Consider the following 27091-nt stretch of genomic DNA (forward strand, 5'->3'; position numbering starts at 1 on the left):
CATCAAAATCTAATCAACTTTAATCCTCTGAAGAAGAACGAAGGTCTAGCGGAATTTTTACAAAATATCTCGTATATATGTAAATCTAAGCATGAATTTCGTGTCGTGAACGAAGATAAATTAAGTCCCGTATTTGTCCATTAGATCCATAGATCCAGGTGGGAATAGAAGCACGGTCAACGCGTATAGGTTACCGGAGTAAATAAATCTTTATTATGTCAGTGCTCTGGCCGTGTACATTGCTTGGCTTCTGGACGTGTGCATAACATTTGCAAATACACCACTAACGTTGATGAGCACTCAGGGTGTGCACTATATTAACGTGACGGGCTGAAACGTTAATCCAGATGCGTTGATAGCTCGAATTTATTAGCCAGCAAATTCATTATCAGCGAATACGCGATTTGCGGCGCGCCCCGAAAATCACAAGGGCGAAGAATCATTCCGCAATATCTATCGGTATCGTGCATAGCACCACGTTAATTATGTAGTTTAAAAGCTGTGTTTAAATCCGTTACGAGAACCATAGTTATCGAGGAATAACAAACGGTTCGTATACGAAAACTTATATTCTAAGTTTTTTAGAATTTTGCGTTTGGATGTTTTCTTTTCAATTCGATACTTTAATCTATTACACGTAAAAATAAATTCTTAATCAAACATAACAGTACTGAGTAATTAAGTTAATTGAAAACAATAAAGTTTTTTTACGATATAAGACATTATGATATAAATATAAAATACTTGAGAAGGGTTTCCAGATTTTCAATAAATCGATCATTGTGTTACAACAAATAAATCGTAGCTTATTATGCAAATGATATATGACGAGATAATGAAACTTGGTAAAGAGGTAGGTAGATACAAATTATTTGTTTCATATTTAGAAACGTTTTATTTATCTACTATTTATTTACGTCTTGGTTTATTCGTCACTTTTTTTACATCTTAACTTTCTATTGATTTGGAACACCATCGAAGAGTTAATGTTAATTTCCATTTTATTCTCAACGCGAGAATTGATTGTAATTTTAACAAATAAATAAATAAAAAAAAAATTTCCATTTCGCCGTAACAATTAAGTTCTTCAAAGCATTTCCACGTCTGAAAACGTCTCCAACTATAGTAATTATTCATCGTTTAACGTAATCCCAGAGCAACGAAAAGTAGTAGATCAAAATCAGCGATACAGGGCGATTTAAACCCAACGCGGCCATTGACAATCATCAAACACCTCCGTGTAACACCAATAACGAAAGCCATACATCACGATTGCCACGGTTGGTTCTTCGATCCTTGCTGTCCTCGTCTTTCGCGTTAGTATCCCTCACGAACGCGCTCACATAGAAACTATTCGGCTAAATTCTGTTCAGGGAACCGAGATAAAAGCGAGGAGGAATGACGTCGTTCCATCGACTAGAAAATCGAGCTTTACAGGGACGAAGGTGGAGTACAGGTGGATTATTCCTATCAGGAAGTTCGTTACAGACTGATACGACGGTGAATCCTTTTTCACGCTGTTCTGCTAATTGAACCAGTTTGGTAAGGTGTCTCGTTCGAGACTTTAGTAGTCCGGCACCGTTGCACGAACGTGTAACGGTTGAACTGGCCGCTATTCCAATCGTCATAAATTGTCGTACCGAACGTGACGATCGTACCGAGTAGCCAATAGATGCGCTCGCCTGTCATTTGACCCCCGGTACCTTCTATTGGCGTCGCATGGCCAACAACCCTCTACGGAGGCCTTTGACTACCGATTCACCTACGCCAATGCATCTATCCGCCCGAAATGATCGAATTTCTACAGCACATTTCACGTTAAGTGTCTTCCCCTTTTATTACGTTCCTTTCGTTTCAACATTTATGTATGTGTGTGTGTGTGCGTGTTCGGGGTACATATTTCTTTTTGCAAAAAAAGTAGCGGAGGTTGATTCGGTACATTTAGTACGTTAACGTTAGTACGGTGGTGGCTGTAGACAGTATAACATCCAGGTATATTAAATTTCGTATTATTTAGCGATATTTTCTGATGACTACATGCGATCTACGTACATTCCTTAGATATTAAATATTATAGTAAAAGTTAGCTGTATGAATTTTGATGACACATTAAGACGCGCATTGTTAAAGCGTAACAATTTTCACGTTTATTAAGAAAAAGGAAGTAAGAGGATATATTACAGTGTTACAGAAATTTATATTTAATCTACTTTTTTTTCAAATTTGAATAAGTCGTAGCCTACATTGTTATATTAATTTGGTTTGTATTAGGTGGTCAGTGAAAAAGATCTTTCTCAAAACAACCAAGTCACTGCTGAATAAAATCTTCGATCGAAAATTTATTACACGATCGTTCTTTCTTTATTTATTTGTTTATTTTTCTATTTTCTAATTTTCTAGATATACAAAGCCGATTGGATTTCATTGAAATACTCAGGTTTACAAGATCACCGTATAGATTGATCTCCGCGTTCCTTTTGAAAAAGCAGAATAATGCACATTCCACACTGACGCTTAGTAACATAATCGGTACCGGGTGTAACACGTACAACAAATAGACAAAACGTGGCGACCCGTCAATTAGGAAAACGGCCATTAATGCAAATGCCAACATTAGCCAATAATACGAGAACTAATATTATTATTTTACGGGAATAATATCAGTATAATTCATTCGGCTTAATCAAGAACATTACCGCCACTGTGTGGACAGAGCTATTTTCCGTGGACAAATTTAATGCCGGCTCGTTATGGCCTCTGCTCACCTGGTCCTCCGTGTTTCGTCTCCCTTTTCACCCTTGGTTCTCTCCCTTTCCAGCCAACGAATTGTCTGCGAAATCGAACGGCACGCGTATTCGGGCTGCGGAATTCGACGCACGTGTTCCGCGACCAAACGCTAATCGTTTAAAGTCATGAGTCAATAATTGAGTTATTACTTGCTATGGAATTTGCTGTCGACTGGCTGGCGGAAATGAATTTTCTCTTCTTCCGTGACGGGAAACGAAAGATAAACGGATTGAAATCGAGCGAGAAGGAAGAAAAAGTACCTATACGAAGATTACAGGAGGGAAAAATACACTTTTGTTGATTTTTTCATTTTAATCTCGCTTTATGATTAATCCATCGTAAACTTTTCGACAAGGTTTATAGCGGTTACAAAATGTCAAACATTATGTTTATCATCCAAGCAGCTATGTTTATCGTCAACTCGTTTGTCAGCCATCAACGTATAAATAAAGTAGAGAGCGTTTTTTTAGATTGATAGAAGCTGAATAATTCTAGCAATGGTGTTTAAAATACTACAATACTTCGACGACTGTCGTGTATTTAATTTTAATATATCATTGATAAGATACGAAATAAAAAATTAATATTTCATAGGATGCATCCTATCTGTTGACTCCGCAAGGAAACAGTAAGAATTGCTTCTGACCATTTGCTTGCCATTAATTTATATACCTTATCGATATTCGTGTATCATTGATATAAATCGAATATAAAGCGTGTAGATATTTACGAACGACACGGTGTATCTTCAGCAGAAATTTCGATATTTCGATTCGAATTACGAAGCTTCGTCGAACACCTCTTTCCGCAAAGCCCGTGCTATTTTACGCGGCGATAGAATAGCCGAAAGCCCAAGCACAGTTCCTTGGCCGCTACAGTCCGTTTCCCATTCAAGGCAATCGTTAATCCCATGGCACCGCAGAATTATTTGCCACAATGGAAGCAAGCCGCGACAGGATCTGGGCGCTTGCGCGAGCGAACAAGCGAGCAAGCGAGCGACCGATTCAAATCGCGACAATGACGGCAATGCAAATCCGGCCGTGCCTGCATCCTGAATAGTCGAGGCTTCCACGCATAGCTGGGATCACATCCACCTCCAACCCCATGGTTTCTGCTCCGTAGACTGTCAGTTATTTATTAGGGTGAACATTCATAGCAGCGGTGCTGTCTCATCCTCATAAATCGAGCGTTTAGCGCACTTTTATTCCTCGTCTATCGTCCCATTTTCGGTGTTCCTGACATTAGTTTCGTCGCGTTGTTGACGAGACGTGTACAACCAGCTGACAAAATTGACTAGCGATCGTTACAGAGGCTCGCGTTGTGATGTCCACGGATGGTTGGCAGATACAACGGAATACAGCGAGACTGAGACATCTGAGCTTCAACATCTTAAAAAGTAAAGTCGAAGTTTGCACAGAAAAGTCAAATTATATATTATGAGACGCCATCGGTCTATGATAATCATACGACACTTTCGTTATTACGAAAATGATAAACATGATCGTTATGAATAACGAAAGCGATAAGTTGACAAACCGAGTAAAACTAATTTTTGTTTGATGAACTCTTTATGTTCAAATTCTTCCATTTTTGAATCACAAAGACAAGACTACACACACTGACAGACACATTTGCTCGCAGACACTTTCATCAGAAATGTTAATGCCAATTAGATAGAACACGTGTCTGCGGACAATTGCGTGTCAATGTACACTTAGCTTATGTCGAATGAAGAAGGTTCTTCTAAACTAATAGACGGTTTACTGCCGCCGGCTTATTGCAGGTAAATACACTTAAAATAAATAAAATTCTTCGACTCATAATCTCATCACATAGATAGAAATAATCTCACAGTTGTGGTAAGCACAATCGCCTTTGCAGATATATTCGCCGTCTAATACTACTAATATATCTTTCATAGCTGTTACTTAAAAATTTGAAGAATGCGCAGGAAACATAAAGGCGAGAAGAGCAGTTAAATCCTTAAATGCGTCTCTATGATCTAATTATTAAAAAATTAACAAATATCCGTGTACTATTTTAAAATGAAACGTTTTTCTATTCCTTTACAAAATATAGATACTTATTATCACTATAATAATACTGTTGCTCGTAAAGATATAAACACTCGATGATTTGCTAATTTCTTATAATACAAAAAGACACCTATATAACAAAACATTTCTAAATACAAACCTATCGCATTAAAAATTAAAGTCGTCTAAAATATTCATATTGTTCGATACAACAACATAATTCTTTGAGACAAATATTAAACGTATCAATTATTAATTACATATATTTAACGTAAATATATATAAGAAAGAAGATATATATAAGATATATATAAGTAAGAATAAATAATAGAATTTTTTCAACGTGTATATAAACGACTATCTATCAATAATAATTAATGACGTATTGTCATCCATCTGCTAAAATTATTTATCACTTTTCTATCCCCTTTTTACAAAACTCACAATCAAAAGGATCATAGCTAGCTTCGTCGTTTAAAAGCCTGCTCTCAGGAAAATCGCATTACTCATGACTTAATACAAATCCCTAAGTACATATACATCGAAGTCCGATTACGTCACAGAAGCTCACTGACGTCATGTTCTCTAACCCCCTCTTTCGTAATCACAATCTTTGCAATCATTATACTCCGCAAGAATGGAAGAACGCGCGTTTTACTCTCCTGTTTCAACAACTTCGTGGATTACTGCGCACAATAGATCCCTAGATCTGTCGCAGAATTCGTAAATCGTCCTGGAACCGATTGTAATTGGCTGCAACTTCGGTCGCCGGCCCGGAACGCAAATAGACTCTGTAACCGGAGAACTCATTTATGGAAATATGCTGGTGACCATGCGTCCTATTTTTGACTTCACCACCGGACGAACATCTCCTTCCAGGCTCTCCCTTCCCTTTCTACCGTTTTCACCCCTTCCATCCTCCTTGTCCGTGCATTCTTCTCTCTGTAATAAAATTAGCCACAGTTTAATATATTCATAAACGAACGTGTTTTTTTTTTATCCAGCTTCGAGGTATTACATAAACTCAAGAATACTTGAGAATGGCATCAAGATCTCTATATAACGATTTAGCTATAAAATTCTATATTTCACTTTAAACGTGTTTATTTAACTGTTTAGTGATTATTTGAAAATCGTGTTGTTGCTTCTGTTATTCGTCATGTAAATGTAAAGATTACATTCAACGATTTTATAGCTAGGAAATGTTAAGTTTAGAAATGTTTCACGTGCTATACTTACATACGCTATAAGTGATGTTTACTGTCGGTACACGATGCACAGAATCGAGACAAAAAAAGGATTAGCTGAACACCAGAGCACTTTTTCCCCGGTTTTTACTGGTCGAACGGTGCATCGTCGTCATCTGCAAGAAGAAAATCTCTAGTTTATGAATCGTGGCTCGGCGGGGGAGACAAACGGGCCCTGGGAACGCCTTGAAATATTTTGCCGATTTAAATAAAGCTGGCGACCACATGGTAGTCACGACGGAACCGTAAATAGAAAACACGGGAGAGGCCACATGGACCTGGAAAGATGCTCGAGTCACGTTACGGTATACGTGGAACTGCCTCTATTTCTGGCGTCTAGATACCAGTACCAGACTATAGCTGTTTAATATCTTTTTCCATTACGATGACCGCGCCAAACGTGGAAACTTTGCGTAACGTTGCATCGCGCACTCTCGAGACTTTCGATTGCTCTCCGTTGATTTTCTATGGAAACAAGAATCGTCGGTAAAAATCGTTTCTAAAGCGTATCAGAATGCACCGGTCGTTTTCCATGATTTCATCGAGCGTAACAAAATTTTGCTGTCTTCAGCCTGCAGAAACATGTGGTCAACTGTTTGATCAGCTGTTGAGCATGTCTCGCGGAGAACACCGGGTCCCACGACGTGTTTCCGGTTCGATGATACACCTGGGCGCAGCTCCATACTTCTTTACATTCCATACGTCACATTCACTATGGGAAGTAAGGAAGCACGGAACGGCATCGCCCGGTTCGAACGAAAAAATCGTTCGAGAAAATCGTTGTTCTGTTGGTTCGAGCCGATCGATCGTTCGATCGATGAAAATTGGAAACCCACTTCTCAACGACGAAGACTGGACGATCCTGTCGCCGTGACGGTACGCGTTTCATCTTCTAATCGGACGATTACGTAATCCACTGGTTTCGACACGGTCGAAATCCGCGCGTTCACGGGGTTGGACCCTGAAAACCGATACGTTTCACCGATCGGCGAGATACCTGATTGCTCGCACTTCCTGTTCGATTCGATTGCGGATCGGAACGGTTCCGGCCGATAGCGTCGTCCATGTTGGACTTACGAGACAGACCGAGTCCTTCGAGAGGTCGAGGATATTCTCTGGTCGCGAGTGTTAGAGCAGCTCGAGTCAAGAACTTCTAGCGAATCCTCCTGACTGGTTGACTGCTTCAGACTGAATGCTGCCAAAGCTTTGGGCACGGTTGCTTCAACGAGCCCTCTAAAAATGGCCGCACAGATCCCATTGGCCTCTCCATGTCGTGGCCGACACCCCCCGGCACATGTAAGCTTACACTTGAGACTACCACGAGGCTTGCTTGCTCCCTCGTAGCGCATCGCGCCAAATTTGTCTTTACCCGAAAATAGTCAGTCCCACGGCTGCCACCACATGGCGACTATTCCTGGTCCAGACTCGAGTGATAACTTACCCAGGCCTCTGTCTCGTTCCTCGTGCTCTCCTCCGTCTCCCCTTGCCCGTTCAGCTTCGTTCTGCCTCTATCGTCTCCTTCTTCTTCTTCTTCTTCTTCTTCTTCTTCTTCTGCTTTTCTTCGTGTTCTTTTCTTCTTACGGATCGCGATGCCGTACAAAGACGTATATACGCATACAGTTGCTCGCCCCTTCAGCTGTCACGGTGTCGTTAAACAGGGAATCCGAGGAGGACTCGATAGGATGACACGTTCAACCCTTTGGATATCGTAGCTTCGAGCTTCTACGCGTGAAATTTATGTTTACCTCGGAACTTGTACCTGATCGAGGAAACCTTTTGTTTCGACGAACAGAACGATCCAACTTCCCGATCCTCTCGCCTGCCATTCTTAGCAACAAAATAACTAGTGCGAGCGGATGCTACGTGATTCGGTCTTTCTTGCGCTCGCGGTTAGGTGATGGACCGCTATGGCCTCGCATGTGACAGGAATGGCGTCTGAGAAAAAGAAATCTGTTATGTTCTTTAGGCAAAGGAAAGGTATGTTAATTTGTTTGTCGTTTGTTAGAATACTTTTTAGTAAAATATAGTAGCTCGATGTGACTAAAATATATGTTAAATATCAATGCAAAATTACTTGAAATAAGTAAGACATAATATAAAGCAGAGATATGAAGGGAAACTTAAATATAAAATTGTTTTTAAATTGCATTTGATTTGGACCGGCTGATTGTGACTAAAAATTAATTAGACGTTAATATAAAAGTGCTTATACGTATACAGTAAGAATTAATTGACAGATTTCGTTATAACTTATTAGTAAGTACTATGAGACGTAATTAACATTACTTAATCTTCATTTCCATTAATTTTTTACAGTAATGTATCCGTTTATCACATCCTTCCAAACATTTATTAAATATAGACGTATAATCTAGCTTCATTCTACAAAATTAATTTCGTCACATTGTATTATTTTGAACATTGATTACACAAACTGAGTCAGATGGATAATGGTGAATACACTTACTCTGTCCTTCTTCTTATTTGACATTATTTATGTAGAATGATATTTTGAGTCAAATATTTGGCAACCACGTCTGGCGGAAGAACGAAACTCCTTTGCATTCCAGGCTTATCATATCATCTGCAATTTCATACGCAAAATAACGTAAGAAATAAATACTTCGTATCGGAAACGCAGCAAAATGTTTAAGATGAAAGGATAATAATTTCCTAAATTTTTCATTCTGAATTTCGTATCATTTTATTGTACTATCAAAGGATTAAAAAATTATGTCAAACGTAACGTTATGTATTCTTGTCGTATTTTAGAAATATATAATAAAAATATCTCTATAATCTTCTTTTAACATATAATACAGAATGTTCTTACCTATTTTCTTCAAGTATAAGAATATTTTTCCAATACGTCGATATTATTTCATCTCTGCTCAAACAACATAAGCAATATGTTTATATATAAATCGTTTGCTTCTAAATATTTTCACGTTATCGTCATGGAAGACACGTTGCTACAACAAACTGAAAAGTTATGACCATACATCTCTATGGTTATAGCACAAAACTTCGTCCTATGAAAACAAAAGAACATGAGAAAAATGGTCAGAACTATATCAAAATAATTAAGCCACATGTGCCCGAACTTTTCGGTAATAATTTGTATACTATTCTCATTTTCCTTTTTTCTCATTTTCATTTTTATTTATATCTTATATATTGCGGCAGCACATAAACGTAGAAGAAGTCAACAAAAAATTGGAATCTGGGAGAGACCCACGTTATTGTGTCTTTAAATCCTAACGATTGTTTTGGCTTACAATGTCTAGAGGTAAACGAACTCGGGACAGATTGTTATGGTCGTTATTTGTAATCTTCAGCCGGAGTTACATAAGAACTTTAGATTTTATCCTTTTGTTGTAACGTCGTTCGATATAAATGTATGAACGTGCTCCCTAGGACAGTTTAATTGTTATCCTTTGTGCGATCAGCATAATAAAATTGAGCGAGCGATGATTATAACTAGCGTATACTATCTCTTGTATTGATACGAATTTTAATACAACTGACTATTACAAATTCATCCACTCGTTTCTTACCAAACAATCTACACGTTCAATCCACCTCAATATGTATTTCGAGTTCATTAATTTTTGCATTATCGTTTACCAGTTCTCACAAAATATCCATTTCGCTTGCACGAAATTATGAAATGAACGCAGTGTCCTATTGTAATTACCGTAGTATTGTATTATGAAGTCATCGTATTATTATAACTCCAAAGTTCGTTATTAACAAACGATATTCATTTTACAAATTGAGAATCCGATCAATATTTTAATTCGATACAGAAAAAGGATAAAGAACTTGTATGAAACATTTGGAAATAATTTTCTTATTAAATCTTGTTAATTTCTCTAATAAAAAATGAATTATTATATCGGATACAATACAACCGATAACAATAAAGAAATTAGTGAAAGCATTTTAGATGAGAAATTGGTGGCGTGAAACTTTCATGGTGTCGATTCCAATCTAGAAGCTTAATAATCGTTCACGTCGTAAATTCAGGACGACTAAGATTTATACTAACAGTGAAAAATTAAAGGAAGACCGATGCATAAATGGCCAACAGACCGCGACGCAGTAAAAGTGTCAAAAGATCCTATTAATCCTTAATGCCTTTTATACGCGACATTTTTTAAAGAAATTTCGCCTCGTAAACAAGCCGTGCAACATACTTCCTCAAAATAACTAAATTGAGCCCATTAAACTCCCTTGAACTATGGCTTTACGGAGCGTGTCGCGAGCACCTAATGAAATGTATACCTCAAACCGATAATAAAATAGCAGTGAAGCTTTGCCATTCTTCAAAGTTCCCTGTTACCGTTAAAAAAAGAAAAAAGAATTTCCACTGTATTTCGTTGCGAAATGATGTTAATTGTTCGATAAATCACATATACGTTGTTAGACACCACCTTATTATGGAAAGTTGCAGCAATGAATAAATTCACAGTGTCACGAGCAATTTCCCGTGCATTTCCCATTTTGCTTTAGATACGAACGTACAGCTACAACTCCGGTTATACGTACTAGAACGCTTATGAAAGCCTGAATAAATTTAAAAAATTAGTAAGAAATTATCAGAATTAACATTTGTTATCTAACATGAAATAATGGTATAATACTATAGTCAATTTTTTTTTTTTTTTTTGATATAATAGAATTAATTTTTCTCTTGCTTATACGTATATGACGTATTCTTCGATCATTTTCTATTTTGATCGGTTCTGACGTTCATTTTATTAGCGTCTTTGTATTCGACTTCATGCACAATTTTGCAAAGTAAATTCAGATTTTGAGTAGATCGCCAGGAATTTCTATCTAATTCGTGTTACATTTTTTCAATAGGTTTCAAGTTAGAGAATTGTAGAAAAAAGGCAATGTAATTATTACAATTTACTATGTTAGTGTGATTCCTGCAAATATTTTTCATTTTCTTATTGGTAATATATACATAATCTCTTGGTAGATATATTCTTAAAGTTTTATTATACGTTGGTAATAATATACGTTTGTCGATTTCGATCAAGATCATAAATTATACAAATTTTCTCGATTAAAATCTCAGTATCCGTATTGCAGTAACGAATCTCGATCGGTAGCTCCGTTAAAGACTTATATTCGAATTGCAAGCTGGCTAGCGAGATCGCTTGTCGCAAGTATTATTTATAGAAAGTTATTTGCAGCAATAACGGTGTTGGCAAACGTCCAGCACTTCTACAATGTGATGTTATAGCAGCAATTAATCGCAGTTTTATTTGATAGTGTCGCGAACTCGTCTCTGATATCCATAGTTTGATTGCATTTTGTAGATCTGCGGATGTTTAAATGTTCTTAGAAATGAGAGAAGTTTTTAAAACAAAGGAAACATTTGATTCGATGAATTTATGGATTGATTTCCTTCAGAGAAATTGATCGCAGCTTGCAGTCTTTATATAGATGCAATATTTGTTTTTATAAATTGTTACATCTATCTAGTGCAACAGTATGTTTCAAAAAATACATTGGATATAAATGATATATTGCAAAATGATATATTATGAAATTACATGAATAAGTATGTAGTATAAGTACTATGAAGATAATTATTTGATAAATTGCTGTTATGAAAATGGTCAGTATATAATATTCAAAATATAATTTAGAGTACTTATTTGACGATACAGATTTTCGTCGTCTTGTATTTCTTGGCAATATTCTAAACAAAATTTACATATTCTTAGAAAGATATAATCTTTTAATGTGTAAGATGTTTGTGTTATCTAATGTACATAAATATCAAAAGTACATAGAGTGCTTTGTAAACGAAGTAGATAATGTTACCGTATCAATCTTGCTTAAGGCAACTTTTACATTCGACATATGAGTAGCACGAACAAATGTGCTTATAAGAACGTACAGTCAATATGTTATCATGTTAGAAACTAACCGATACAACTACAACTTTACATAATTGGAAAACTTGCGTCATCGATCAGCTTACTCCAACATTTTAATAAAATTACTGTATTTATAGATAGCGTCAAGTTAAAGATCATGTAATAATATAATATAATATAATATATTCGCGATATTAACTAAACAGAAATTTGTTCCGAGTAAGAATCTGTTTTATAGATAAAGTTGCAAAATTACTTCAACTTCTATCCCCTAGAAAAAAGAAACAGAACATTATAAGAAACGTTGTTGATTTTAGTTTTCAAAATTGTTCAAATATGAAATGTCCAGGATCCTCTTGCACATATCAACTAACATCATTACTGAAATTTTACAGGTGATAAATCAAGGCTATTAACATTAATAAGTTTGGTAATGAAACGAATGAGATTTTACAAGTAAATTTGACAAATTACAAGTCATTTGATTATCACGATTATTTAACACAAAATTGCAAAATTGTGGAAATGATGTCTATAACTTACGATTATTGCTAACTCGTCAATTCACTGACATTATTTGTTGGTAACTTACTATACAGAAGTATCATGAAATGAAAGATTAAAGAGCGTCGTTTCGTCGCCATCGGTGAACCACGATGCTACATTTTTTTAGTGATTAAAATAATCACAAACATCAATGATCGAAATAAGATAAATTTCATGAACTAAAAAATTGCCAACGATATGGCTAACTTAGATAACGTCGCAAATACAATATACTAGTCTGGAAAAATTAAACCTTATAAGTTATAATGTAGTATATCTCAATTTATTGCTGCTGTCAGAGCGAAATATATAAAATTCACGCGGCAGTCAACACGTTTACGGCTTTCCTGAATGTCGATTAACCCTTCTCGAGAAACGATGCTCCTGCTTTTCATTCTCCGCGAGTTCTCCAGGCTGAGTGTTATGAACACGTTGTGCAATGTTGATGAAAAGCGGTTCGGATACATCTCGACGAGTATCGTTCCGTTCTTCGCCGCTACGAACAGAGGAGAAATCCTTCAGGCCGCGTCGCGACGTCTCCTCCAGATCTAAAATTACTAGCAGCCGAAGACGATGCATTCGCGGTCCGGTGAGCCGTGCGAAAACGAGCCACTACAGGCTTACGCCCTAATACAGCCCCTATTTTTGGACGTCGCGCTGACGCCACGACGGAGACAACTCTTCGCAAAAGAAAATCGACGTTCATCCCCCCTCCCTGCAAACCTCTCTGCGTTTCTTCTCCTCTACACTTCTCCTCTATTTCTCAATTCGTTTTTCTTTCTTGCGCTAACAACACGTCGAGGAAACGTTATTATTACTTTTTCTTATTGCTCATCACGCTGCTAAACTTTAACTTCGATCCATCCTTCTCAGGGAGGGAGGGGGCGAGACGGGGTGGAACTGCGTTGCAGAAGCAGAATATTTTCATGGCTGGTTTTGGAGACCCGAAATTAATCGGACCAGAAGAATCGAACGCTGATCGTTTAATCCTCTACACCGCGGAACTTTTCATTGTACGGAACGATCAGCAGCTTTTATAGTGAAACTTGTTGAAACTAAGGATTGCGTTCGGAAATAAGAGTTATAGGTGTGGATTCATTTATGTAGTATGTAGGTTTATTTATTTGTTGGTATAATAAGTTCTTGGTGTACACGATTAGAAAACAGTATGAAAACAATTGAAGAAATTTTGTCCGCGCGATTGTACAAAAGTATTATTTTGATTAGAATATAAAAAATGTTATGGAAGTTCTGAGACTATATTGTAGAAATATCGAATTGATGGGAAAAAGCGTGATTTAAATATGCACTCAGAGAGATCTTTCCTTTTACATATGTACTTTAAATTTATTATGTGTGTTTTACGTTTATAGGTAATAATTATCAATTTATTAAATTCCTTTCTTTTCGCGTTATTTTTCAAAATCGTGACAATAACGTTTCGTCCCGTAAGATATTAAAAGGTCTTTCTACCATTTCCCCGATATTATGCAATTCAGTGATTAAGATTCTCCTCTTCAAAATGTATTCAAATCTCTCTAATGTATTCGCTACGTTACAGTAATAACAGTGAAGAAAATTAAATGAATAATTTGTAGCGTGTTATTTATGCATGACGAATTTACGAGCTAGTTGAATACAAACAAATAAAAATCTTATAAATCCATATGTAAATAGAATTAACGAGAACATGTCACTGAAAACATTATCGTCTGTGTACAATTAGATCGTTCAATTATTTCATAGATAGTTATAAAAACAATGAAATAAAACAGTGATAGCGTAGTGAAATATTTATGTATTTCTTTAATTAAGACGGCAAATATTAAACTTTCTTAAGGAAGTATATACTGTCATAGGAGATAATAAGATAAAAAATTTTAAACATTTCTGTCGCCTGCAAACAGGAATTAAATATATAATCTTGAAAAGAGTTGATGAGCTACTTTAAGTTTGGCAAAGGATAATTAAATTCTAAGATGATTACGTATAATAGGTGTAGAATTTTATAAAAATTTATTTAATAATTCAGAGGATATTAAACTTTGGAAATGTAATTTACTAAGAATTTTAGATCGTTATTTTTCCAATATTTAACGTACTCGAAATATTTCAAGAAGATTTCTTGTTCCGTCAATATTGAAAGATATTAGATACAAAGAAAGAGAGAGGACAGGTAACCGGCAAAGGAACGAACGTTTCAAGAAAAGCAAACACACCTTCTTTCATCCGCAAACAGATCGTTTCATTAACAAATCAGAGGTTGTCCGGCACGTTTCATTAAAAGCACTCGGAAGCATTCCACGGTGATTTTCTAGTTATAGGAACACAGACAAACTCTTGCCGCTCGATGTGTATCGGGTTACGAGTTCGTTGTTGAAAATAGCCCTTACCCCGTGGTACTAACGGTAAAGACTTAAAGTAATCTCCGGCCAAGATACGAGACCGGAATTCGTTTTCAGAGCAGTTTTTAGGCGTCCTGATGAAAGAAAACCGCGGTGTAACGTGGCACAGGGCTAACGAAAAGAAGAAAAAAAGAGGCGAGGAAGAAAAATGGAAAAAGAACGAAGAAAAGAAAAAAGAGGGAAGAAGATGGGTAGCTATCAGAAAAGAAACAGGAAGAAGAGACGGAGGAAGAGAAAGACGGATTGCGAACTGGTGGTTCTTGCAGCGGCTAATTATCATCGTTAATTTCGCCTGGAAGATAGAAAGTCGTCTAGACTCTAAAGTGGAACAGTTTTTCAGGTTTTGCTTTGGCCATCTTCCTCCCTCTTCCTTTTCGAGCCTTCGCGTTAACATGAAAAAAAAGTCGTTTGCTCGCTCGAAAGGAGGGCTTTTAAGCGGCTTAAGGATATTTGGCAAACCGGACGAATGTTTCTTTTATGTGTCTCCTTTGAGACATGTTTCCACCACTTCGCGTTCTTTCTCAACCCCCCGCCCCTCTTTCTTCACCGTCTTTCGTTCTCCTCCAGAGATAACGAATTATAATTGCTTTTCTAACGCAACCATCTGAGAAATTGTAGGAGCAAGGAAGTCTTCGCTTACCAGAAGCTTCCTCAAATTTTCGCAAGGTTTGTAACAGTGGAATACTTGTTCCTTTGATCTAAACATTCTAATTATATATACGTTGCATTGGCTGAATGCTTTCTTTCAGAAAAATGCATTATTAAAATGCAGACCAGACGCATGTTCAATTATTAGAACATTTTATAAAATAGTTCGGTAATGATACCTAGAAATTATCTTTTGTAAATTTCCAATTGCACTAGATGAATATTTTACAAAAGTACGTCTACTTTGTTGTAAAGTTTATTATAGCGTCTGTCAACCTCGAAGCTTTGTATCCATTTTGCGTTGCTTGCATAAAAGCAAATGTTATATTAGTAATAGTTAATTAACGATTAATACTAGCTTCTGCTACAGTATAACGTAAACAAATGTAGTGTCTTACATAAAATATAAGAAACATTATGTCTAAGAGGTGAACGACCCGAATGACACGAGTTAGTTCGTCTGAACAGGTTAAAGGCGGAAGAATAGTAACGGGAGAAGGTGTCAGAGGTGTAGAAAAAAGTTGGTGAAACAACGAGTCGAAAGGAAAATATAAAAGAGGCCGAAAGAAGCCACTCGTCGAGCCCCTAAGAAAGTGGCGGAATTCCCAGTTACGCCCCTAAGGCTAGCTGAAACGCGTCGCTTTTTGTTCCATGACAGATCCATGGAACTTTACATCAAACATATCTCTTTCACTGGCAAACACGTACTACAAAGGGTTAATGTTGTTTGTCTCACAACTGCTGAAAGGATCACGGGAAGGATCCATTAGAACAATGATTCTCGATTTTTTATCCCTGGAAATGAGCATGAAAACGAAGTACGAAGTGTTGTGTATTGTCTTTATAAAAATGCAAATTTTCCAGTATCCGCCAATTGAAACGTTATTTGCTTCGCAAACTCTTTTTCCCAAAACTTCATCGTTTTACGATAATTTATTTATGATGGGAGATCGATGTCAGTTTTTGTCATACAATTAATCTAAGATTAATCTCAATTTCATTACAAAAAGTATCATTAAATGGTAACCACAATTGTTCGAATTGTAATATTTTGTATTCCTGATTATAGATACAAATTATTCATAGTACATATAATAACGAAAGAAAATTAAATATACTGAAATTGAATATCGCATCTGAAGCTTTTTTCATCATCTACGTGTGATTCATTGATAGCAGTCGACTGTCAAAAACCTCAGAAAATATCTCTCAGATACGATTCTTCCGCAACGCCGACCAAATCTATTTAGAAATCAAAGGCAGTGCATCGATACAAATAATTTCACGGCTGATAATACAATGGAACAAAAAGCTTCTGTTTCCATCTCTGTTGCGCTCGTTTGAACACGAGCTGATATATAATCAGAATACACGTTTCTACATGCAACGGGACAAATTACACGTGCAACGATTCGTTTTGCCGTTTTCGATAAACAAACGAAAGCCAGTTGAATGGTTTCGGGCAACCGCGACAAATCGAAGCGTGTCGCCTCGCTCTTTGACCGATTTGCCTGGACCGTAATTTTATGAATGGTCGTTGGCACGCGTCGAGCAAAAGCGCAGCCGCGATGAAATCACGTTACGTGAATTTCGGCCGCGAAATATGCAACGAAACACGACATTCGCTTCGTTTCTGCCACGATTCGCCTAAAATGGGAGCTTCCGAGAACGCGACTTCAAACAAGCTGGAAAATATTCGTTACAGCCTCCGAAGTCGCGTTGCAAAGCTCGATCATAATTTCAATTACTCGAATATCTTGAGGTTGCTAAGTCGGTTCATGTCAAGTATCGTTCGATACAATGAAACTTTAATTACATGTAGCTTTTTAAAAAATATCGTATATTTAAGCCTCGTGAGTTCTTCGGGCCACTCTCAACCAAATCGTACGTTTCTATCGTTAGAAAATTTCTTAAGTTCGAGGGAAATAAAATAGAATTTCGAGGATAGGAGTTAATCGAAATAATTGCCATATGATTTCATTCATTATCAATTTTAAAATTGAAAAAGCCTTCGTATGAATTTTTCTTTTCAATTCTTTGTAATTTCTTCCTCTATGAATCTCTTTAAAATAATTGATGTAACAAAAGACTGCTTTCTCAAATGCTAAATTTATCTCTCCGGACGTAATTTCGGCAATTTTCCCAAATTTAAATTCACGTAAGAAAATCGCAATATTCTGAAAATTTCATACTTTTCTTGCGAATCCTCTTGAATATAAATCATAGTAAGTTTCTGACTCTCTAATATGATCGACAATAAACAGTAGGACAAAATTGGACGGGCATTATCGGCGCGGCAAATTCAAACTTGGAAGAAACATTTCATATGCAGCAATCTGATATAATGACTCACACAGTGATCCTCGATGGAATTGCATAAAATCGGTCATAAAATTCGCCAAATAAATCTTCCGCTTCCTTTTCTCAGTCCTCTCCCTCTCCCTTTTTTATTTTTTTTTTTTTTTTGGTTTATATCCTTCGGTCGCTTTTTTTCATTCGCTCTGCCGCTTTTTCGGAGGATGGATGAGCGAGGTGGAAGGGACTTTTGGAACATGGCCAACGCGCGAGGGCCGAAAGAGCTCGCGAAACTAATGACGAGACGAACTCAAAACAACAGAGGCATTATGACCATTAAAATCTGCGGATTGCAGTCCCTTTTGAAAGTCTGGCTAGGCTTTAAAGCCCGCCATCGGACCACGAAGCGACAATTTTACGGCATAATAAAACTTCGAAAACTGCGCACGTAAGAACTGATGCGTCGTTAATGGCCGACGTTGGCCCTTGGTATCGGCGGGAAATGTTGCGGATTTGTTCCGTTGGCCGATGTGTTAACCCCTGCTTTATTAGGGTCGTTTTAGCTTCGACGTGTATCACGGATCGTTTCTTGCCACGCATGAATGTTGTCTGATTGCAGTTTCTGCTGAAAGTGGAACTGAATTTATGCGCTTTAAACAGAGATCGCAAACTTTTTGAAACTGAAACATTCGCAGCGGACAAGCAACAAAATTTGCAGTTCTAAGTTATGAATGGACACTGATAAGTAAATTTCTGGACATAAATGTCACGGTATACGCCGATATACGGAAACTGATACATAATTGATTCGTATTACCAAGGAAAGAATTAGAAAGACAAATTTATACCAATTAATATTAACCGTTGCTATTATTAATATTTATTCAATGTATATACTTAAGAGCTGATTAACTAATAAGCTAACGTAAGATCAAGGGCCAAAATTAGCGCGTGTCCAAATAGTTACGAACGACACTATTTCGTTACGATGCTAAATAAAACTTTGGAAATGCTGTGTGTAGCGAATGACGTTTTCTATGTTTTAAATCGTGTACATATGTTCATGAGTCACTGTACATGTAAGTGTGAATTCGAGATATGAATATTTATGAGCTGAAAGTTAATTGGAAAAGCTTGCTCGTTGTATCGCACGAGTAATGTCCTGTCGAGATAATATCGATTAAGAATGAGCTGAAAGTCTCGCCACGTGTTTATCTGATTTATATCGTCTAATAGAGGGAAACTCGGAGTAAAATGAAACAATTAAGATTTAATCACGCAAATTACAAATGTAACAGGAACAAGTATATTTTTTCCCATTTTATGTTATACACTTTTATTTTCGTCTATAAAGCAATATTTCACTTTGCCTCGCCGTTTCGCCTTGTTCTACAATGTTGGTCGTGTAATAGTAGTAATTAGTAATTATCAAGTTAATCGGTAGCTATTTAACTTCTTAACTACCCCTGTTTATACTATCGGTTAAAAATGCCGGATTTATCGCCCCCTTTTATTATTTGATTTATAATACCCGGTATGACAAGCATAATTCAAGATTATATATCTTTGATAATCTAAATAGCTTACGTCGAAAATAACCGTAACATTATCATACCAATTTAGATACTACCAATTTATTTAGTTACACATTTTGTATAAGAATAGAAGAGACGAATAGCAACGGTAGCCAAACAACAATGTTTAGGAAAATAATAAAACAAACATGAAAATGTCAAGAACCATCTTGCCTTTACGTTTTTTTTTTTTTTTTTTTTTTTTGATTAAAATAAAAGTGCACCGCTTTGAAAATAAATCAACGTCATTTATTTATCCAGAGGAAGAAACACAGAGAGAGAGGACGCGAAACAAAACCGCAGAAGTAATTTAAACCAAAGAGGAAAAGAAGGAAAGGGTTGATACTGCCTGCTATATATGCCTCCTGTCTATCAAAATTATTCCAACAAGTGTCATTCTTTGCTTTCGTTTCATCGCCGTAATTATAATCGTAATTGTACTAAGGTCGAAATCGTAATAAGGCAACTACGACAATTATAAAATATACTATCTTGGCTGATATTTCGCAACGTTGTCGAGATCAATTTAACCACTGAACAAATATGGCTCTCAGAAACTAAAACTACACCGATTCAAAGCTAGATAGAGGTTATTTATTTATATATTCGGTATGGAGGAAAGAAGAAGGAAAAAAGAAAGCAGCAAAAGCAGAAGGCTGCATAAAGAGAAGAACACGGTAGAAAACAACGTTGACCCAATTGAGAGAGGGCGACAAAAATTCCAGCTGGCCGAGCTGTGTGGGAACGCGACTGTATTCAGGTGCACGTAGCACCGTACAAACAAACCCATTATTTTAAAATAATGTAAAATCTTATTTTCCCCGGTAACGAACGAAAGTCGTTATGAAGAGAAATAGGTCGAGCTGGAATCCGTGCTTTTTATCCCTCCGTTGGACGAACAGGAAAAAGGAACTATCCAGGGCGGGACAGCAGCGCGTATAATAAAATACCGCAAATAGAAAATTGGTGTTCACCGGGCAGACCTGAATGCACCACCGGTGAAATTAAAATGTTACGTCACCGGCTGTCTCGAGGATTACCACTCGTGAACGGGTATTTTAAGATCTTATTTAACATCCTCCCGCGTGTGCCACCCTTCCTAGTCTCACTGATAACGTGAGAATTACCAGCTGCTCTATAGAGACAACGCTGCATAAAGAGGATGCTTCCCTCCTTTGTCGCGGCTTTTCCCTTTCTTTTATATCTTCAGCTACCATTGTTCGATTTTCGCATTCTTTTTTCCCCCCTTTTCTCCTTTTCTTTTTTGCAAACGAGTAATATCGCGCTCTCTCCCCGATTCACAAGCAACGATCGGACCCGTCATCACGCAAGGATAATGCAGCTTGGAGAATTTCTTCGAGACTAAATAAGAAGCGCGAAGATAATGTTCGTTAGACAGAGTCTCTTAGTTATTTTGTTACGAAGCGAAATTGTTATCAAGCGAAATGATTAAGGAACGAGTTGTTTGGTTCGAGGAGACACATGTTACAATAAGAAACAATTTCTTTGTCATGGTCGGGTCTTTCGATATTTAGATGTTTTCAGAATTTTCGAGGTATTTGTGCGGTCCATCGTCGTGCGAATGCTTTCACGGAAGTTTCAAAATTGTCCTTAGACTATCGTAAACAATTTTATTATAAAAACGTTCAACTAGAGTCGACTTGTAAATTCTTAGAGAGGAAACAGTAAGAGTTGGAAACGAAGAGAGTTCGAACTTCGTATCGAGGTTCAGGCGTGAAACGTAGAAAACGGATAAAAGGAGAAGGTTATTTTGAAACGTAGGAAACGGATAAAAGGACAAGAGGGATGTGAAACTTGGATCCTTCCCCATCTCGTATATCAGCCAGATGACGTAAGAAATCGAGGGCTGGTGCAATAGCCCAGAAAATTCTTTCCCGACCAAGGTATATGCGATCGCTTAACGTTGATCCCTTATCAAGGGCACTGCGGTAATGAGTTGAATTAATTAATTAATTTTCCTGTGTTCTCGCTAATATGCACACTCTAATCTTCTGGAATTATGTAAAGACCACGGGGAAAATTGTTATGTGGATCACGTTTCCACTTTTTACAAGAAAACAGTTTTAAAATTCTATTACCCTGCCAACTAATTTCTAAATTGAAGAAGAATAACGTAAATTGATTGCACAAAATTGCATGTGAAATGTTGTATTGATGTAATTTTAATGCAGTTTTCAATTTAAGGATTTTATAACATTTTAATCTGAATGGATAATCTAAAAGAGGCGAACAGAGCATGACCCATAGGTATTTTAGAGCGTGTAAAATGTATAAAAGATGCTTATTATAAGAACAGATGGAAAACGTTTAAAGTAATATTTTGTTATACAGAAAGCTTTGCTTTCAAGAAAATGTATTTTTTTCTAATTCGATGAGTAGAGTCGGGTTTTTCAGCTTCCCTTTAAAAAAAAAAAAATATACACACAGTATTTTTCGACAAACGAATATTTTTGTACAAAAATACGAACAAAAAAACGAAATAAAGAGAAGTTCTACCCAACAAAAATTTCCCTTTACATATTTTTCTACGCATGCGTTTTCATGCTTTAGTATCATGATATAAATATAATCATAAATATAATAAAATAGTTTAAATAAATGATTCGTTGTATCAAATCGTAATTTTTTCTCTTGCATTCGAAACAAAATTTGTCGAAGCCCGTTTTCAAAGATTACTGTAAATCCTTTATATCGTAATGAAAGACTCACATACGTAACGTATCAAGATGTTGACATGACCAAAATTTCATTAACGTGGCATATCAAAATGTTAAGATAGGACTAAAATTTATTATTTCTAGGTTCTAAAATAGCATGAAATAGAAACTCAGGTTTTTCGATGACGCAAAGCTTTTCATCTCTATTGCATTTCTGTTTGCTTACACACGTATAGTTTACGCGCCATTTAAAATGGCAAGTTCGTTCGATACAGAATTTTACAGCTTCAACTTTGTTCCGATGAATTTATCGCCGATGTTTGAAACCGAGAATTCCGGGGAAAATTTCTCACACGACCTCGGCCTTAAACCTGACTCACCATGTGTGCACGCCGCTGAAGAAAAAAGAGGACCGAATATTGCGCAAACAGATGTATAACAGTCACGTAACATGTTGCATTATCCCACGTTAACAGAAAGTACGATTAATCGTCCTCTTGAATATGAAGCAAAACTTTCTTCGAAATTTTAACCGACTTAATTATAAGTATACAAATTACATTTTCCATTTATTACAAACAAGAAGTAGCAACGACAACAGTAAAGAAGATATAAAATAGTGTGCTACATTTTTATGCCAGAGTCGATATTTTCTCTTACTCTTAACGTCGGTGTTCAAACTATCTTCACTTAGTCGTGTAATATTGTCAGGTTTCAATTAATATTAACTACCAAGCAATCTTAACTTGCTAATTGATCATCGATAATTAACTATATCTTTTTAATGTACAACATACTCAAATTTCCAAATAGAACGTAATATATGAAAGTAAAACTTGGTTACTCTTTTATGAAGTCGTAGACGGATATCACGCGCTTCTAACATCACCTGATAAACCAAATTCTCTATTACAAAACACAGTTTCGTCTTTTATCCCTACCGCTCGATTCTAACAATCTAAAGCGAACTAATCTAATTCCGGTACAAAACTAACTTCAGAAATTCTCTATCGGAAGAAATCACCTACTCAACACCCTATCACCCTAACACCCATGTACCATGATCCACGGTTCCTTTCTCCTCTCGAAAAATACCGTCCGAAACGAAGTTGCCGAGAATTCGGTTAACGCGATCGCTCATTGCTTAAAGAAAGACCGATAACTCGTTTGGGAAAAAGAAACGATCTACTTGCTGAAGCCAGGGCGGTGACTAACGAGGATGCCGATCTCTCGGTGACTCCTACGTGGCCGCACCTGCGACTTGTCTGCTGCCATATTTTACGCCAAAGTCATTTCCATCGCCGTGAGAAAGTTCGAGGTTCGCTTTCACCCCTGATTCCTCCTTCTCTATCGTCTCCCTCTCTCTTTCTCTTTCTTGCTCCCTCGTTTCCCATCTATTGCCCTCTTTCCGCTGGGTCGCGGCGACCGTAACCAACTCCTTTTGCAATAACTTTTAAAGGAGCCCAGAATTAATATATTTTTTCAGAGCGCACGCCGGAATGGCTGGCCGGGTGCCGCGGTCGGGTATTGAACGCATAAATTACGCGGCTCGAGCCAAAGTGCTGCGATTGAAGTGCTTTCTTGCCCCTTCTGCCCTTCCCCTTCGGCTCTCCCGTCGCGCTTTTCCTCGTTTTTTCCTCCTTCGTCGCCCGCCTTCTCTCTTTCCCGCCTATCTCCGACAGCTCGACCACGAAGAACCCCTTTCCATCGACGCTCACCCCCCGTTCCACTTCCACGGAATCCAAACTCCGTGCGATGGAATTAGTTGGTAGTTGTGATTTAGTTTTGGTTCGAATACTACTCCCCTCTCTGTCCCCTTATACGTCCCTTCCGTACACTTTCTATCACCTTCTCGTTCTCTTCTCCATTCGCCTCTCTTCGTTACAAACACGGTTCAGTTTCGTCTCTCTCTCTCTCTCTCTCTCTTTCTCTTTCTCTCTCGTCGTTCAAGTAACCCCTTCGACAAGTTCCACCCAGGGAATTTCGATTTTCGTCACGGCAATGCCAATGTTCGACGAAGGGATTCGAGGTTTGGTCACGGTGACGCATAGACTGGATACCATCTAACAAGATCTTAGACCGTCTTATGACGCTTTGACACGGAATGAATAATTTGTCGTCGAGTTTGAGAAGCATTGAGAAAAGAGAGATACGTAATCGTCTGGTACACGGTGGTACACGGTGGTACACGGAGTAGTTTACAGTTGCCAATCGATGATTTTAAACGGTGGATTTTTATATATTTATGGGAAATTTAAAAATGCAAGAATATATAAAACATTGAAAATATAACACTAGTTATGGCGTTTAATAGGCGAAATGTGTATCCGTGTGAGTTCTGTCCCTTCAATTATTTTCATCGAAATATGGGTTTGCATAAATATCCACAGTCTAGTCATCGGTTAACGACTGTAAACTACGCTGAAGACTATTACGTATAAAATAATTATATATCTCTTTTTTCTCTAGGCAAATTAAACTCAATGATATTTAAACGTAAAATACTTATAACGTTTGTCTGATTCCGCAAATATTCGTTCCTGAAAAATTCGAAAATTACTTCTCGTACGTTTGCTTCTTGTTTACCGTACAACTTATGCTGCGGGTAAATCTAATACCATAAACTTATACCGAATTATCGATATCATGTTCGAAGATGTTCTCTTCATATTTATATGATTTGAAACAATACTGCAGAGTTTTGAAAATCAAATGACGCGATTGCCAGAGAAACATGATTTATCAGCCGGGTGAATCATTTCTTAAATTTTTCCAGTTACGAGACTGTTCCTTATATGCGAACCTTGCGTAGGAATACTCGTTTTCTATTCAACAAGGACGTTGATTTCATTTACGGTCTACTGCTCGAGAAATTTCTAAAACAACATTCAAATTCAAAAAAAGAAATGTAATATTGTTGGCATAGTCGCAAATTAACTTAATTTTTTTCTTTGTATCTAAAATATTTACTTCTTGTTCTTCCTTGTGATATAATAAAAAAAAAGTATTTTTTAAATTAACTGCTTGCAAATTACAATTTTAACATAGAAGTAGATTATAAGCAAGCGACTAAACATTTCAGTAGAGAGTCGATTAGCCATAATTCATAAGACGAGATTACAATTTTAATTTATAAATCACAATAATTAAATAATAATTCACGAAAATAATTTATAAGTGTAATGTACGAAATACATTAAACCGTACTTTCTGGTAATTACAAAAGCTATCTGTTCAAGTTTAGACAACGGTATTTAAAAATAAGATAATCGCTGTAAATCATTTTTAATCAGATCTCGGAAGCGAGAAGCGAAAATGGAGCGTGTTAAATGAATTCAGACAGTAGCACGTGCGATAGCGACATGTTAATCCTCCAGTTAATTCAATCCGTTTCATATTTTACGATTAAAAATTAAACGCAAACCTCGATCAATCGTGAAAAGAAAGAATCTTCGAGTATTTACTGCGTTGATTTCAAGATAAGTTACGTTAAATCCTCGAAAATAATTTCTCCAAAATTAAACAACAATTTGCGTATACTGTTATTTCAAATACGTTTCGACAAAAATGGAAACTTTTTCGAATCATGACTCTTATCTCGCGTACATCACGAAATGACAGAAAATGGACGAATCGAATCAACGAATCGGAGAGTCGAAAGAGTCTGGGACCGCTTTGAAGTGCATCGGTCCTCTGCGACCACTAGGAGTGCCAATTCTGGTAGAAGCACCGGAAATTGCGTCACGGTAGCTAACGGGTTTCTGCATATTAGCTCACTCGTCCATCTTTCTCTCTCTTTTCATACTTTTTTCTCTCTTCTTTCCTTTTCTTTCCATTTTTACTTTTGCATTTCGAACCTCGGTTCGAATAATTCCAAATATGTACATCTATTTAATCCTGACACAGCTAGCCACGAAAAATTTTCTTTGCATAATACCGATAATTTTTTCTAATTGATTGTATACAGTCACGTGAATCCTTATAACAGATTATTAGCATCTCGGTTCGAATCGTAAGTTCAATTTTATCACTTTTCTGAGAGATTGGTTTATTTTAAACATTTGAGCGGTTCTACTGTTCGATTAAACTTGATAGCTTCAATAGGAGAGAAATTAACATCGAACTACAACGTAGCAGGAGAACATTTATTGCAGCGTAGGACGAGATTTTAATTGAACAATATTTTTGTAAAAAAAAGTGATTTTGTTTTTAATAAACGCGACCTAGTTTATATGTACGTTCAATTTATTAAATAACCTTGTTATTCCGTGAAAGTAAGATATTCTTCATGCTGAAAATATTTTTTATTATTCATAATATTTCTTATATTTCTTATATTACGTTCTTTCTTATAAATATTATATATAGTACATATCATAGATTGTTATATACTAATTCTGTATTATAAATAATTATCCGTGACACATTTTGTACACACGTAGTCTGATATTATTTTACAATTTAATCTTCCTTCCTTGATGAAAAGATAGTGTTTCATAAGACCAAGAAATGAGAACCTTTTAAAAAATATTACAATGGCAGAAAGGATCAAAGGAAGCTTGAGAATGAACAAAAGTACATTATATTATTATAGAGAAAACTTTGATCAAGATAATTTTATATTTTATACAGAGACAAAGATACGTATCAGACTTATATTTTTATGTTATTTCTGTATTGTTCTATATTATTCCGTATACGTCAAGTAAAAATATATACGCGTCCACAAAATATGTCACACTTACTTAAAAACATTATTTTATAATTTAAACGAATGGATAAACAGATGAAACGTTCATTCCACAAACTTTTCCCTTAAAGCCTTAAAACAGCTACACCTTTTCTCGAAGAAAACTTACAATTTACCAAACAAATCTCGCGAGTAAACGTTGCAAACATTACGTTAAATCCACCCGACAGTTCTTCCATTTTCTTCACGGAGAATAATGAAATCCTTCGCCGAGGCGTTTTCTTC

General features: G+C 36.5%; 1 protein-coding gene and 1 long non-coding RNA gene across 3 annotated transcripts in view; one reads left to right on the plus strand and one right to left on the minus strand.

Annotated features, from left to right (window-relative positions):
* Positions 1-4825: 4825 nt before the first annotated feature.
* Positions 4826-7499, minus strand: LOC117153910 (uncharacterized). 2 transcript variants are annotated; one of them, XR_013058013.1, is made up of 3 exons: positions 6421-7487; positions 6063-6348; positions 4826-5765 (listed from the first exon to the last, which is right to left on the minus strand). It is a non-coding gene; the product is annotated as an uncharacterized LOC117153910 (long non-coding RNA). The 2 variants fall into 2 exon arrangements; XR_004463680.2 differs by having other exon boundaries at positions 6063-7499.
* Positions 7500-7607: 108 nt separating this feature from the next.
* The window catches only part of LOC143302470 (E3 ubiquitin-protein ligase MIB1-like), a 37909-nt gene continuing 18425 nt past the window's right edge, over positions 7608-27091 (plus strand). The window contains exon 1 of the mRNA XM_076617238.1: positions 7608-8047. The gene's annotated coding sequence lies outside the window, so the exon portion shown is untranslated. The remainder of the gene's footprint in view (positions 8048-27091) is intronic.

The sequence above is a fragment of the Bombus vancouverensis genome, chromosome 3 (genome assembly GCF_051014615.1).
Source record: "Bombus vancouverensis nearcticus chromosome 3, iyBomVanc1_principal, whole genome shotgun sequence".
Taxonomy (NCBI): domain Eukaryota; kingdom Metazoa; phylum Arthropoda; class Insecta; order Hymenoptera; family Apidae; genus Bombus; species Bombus vancouverensis.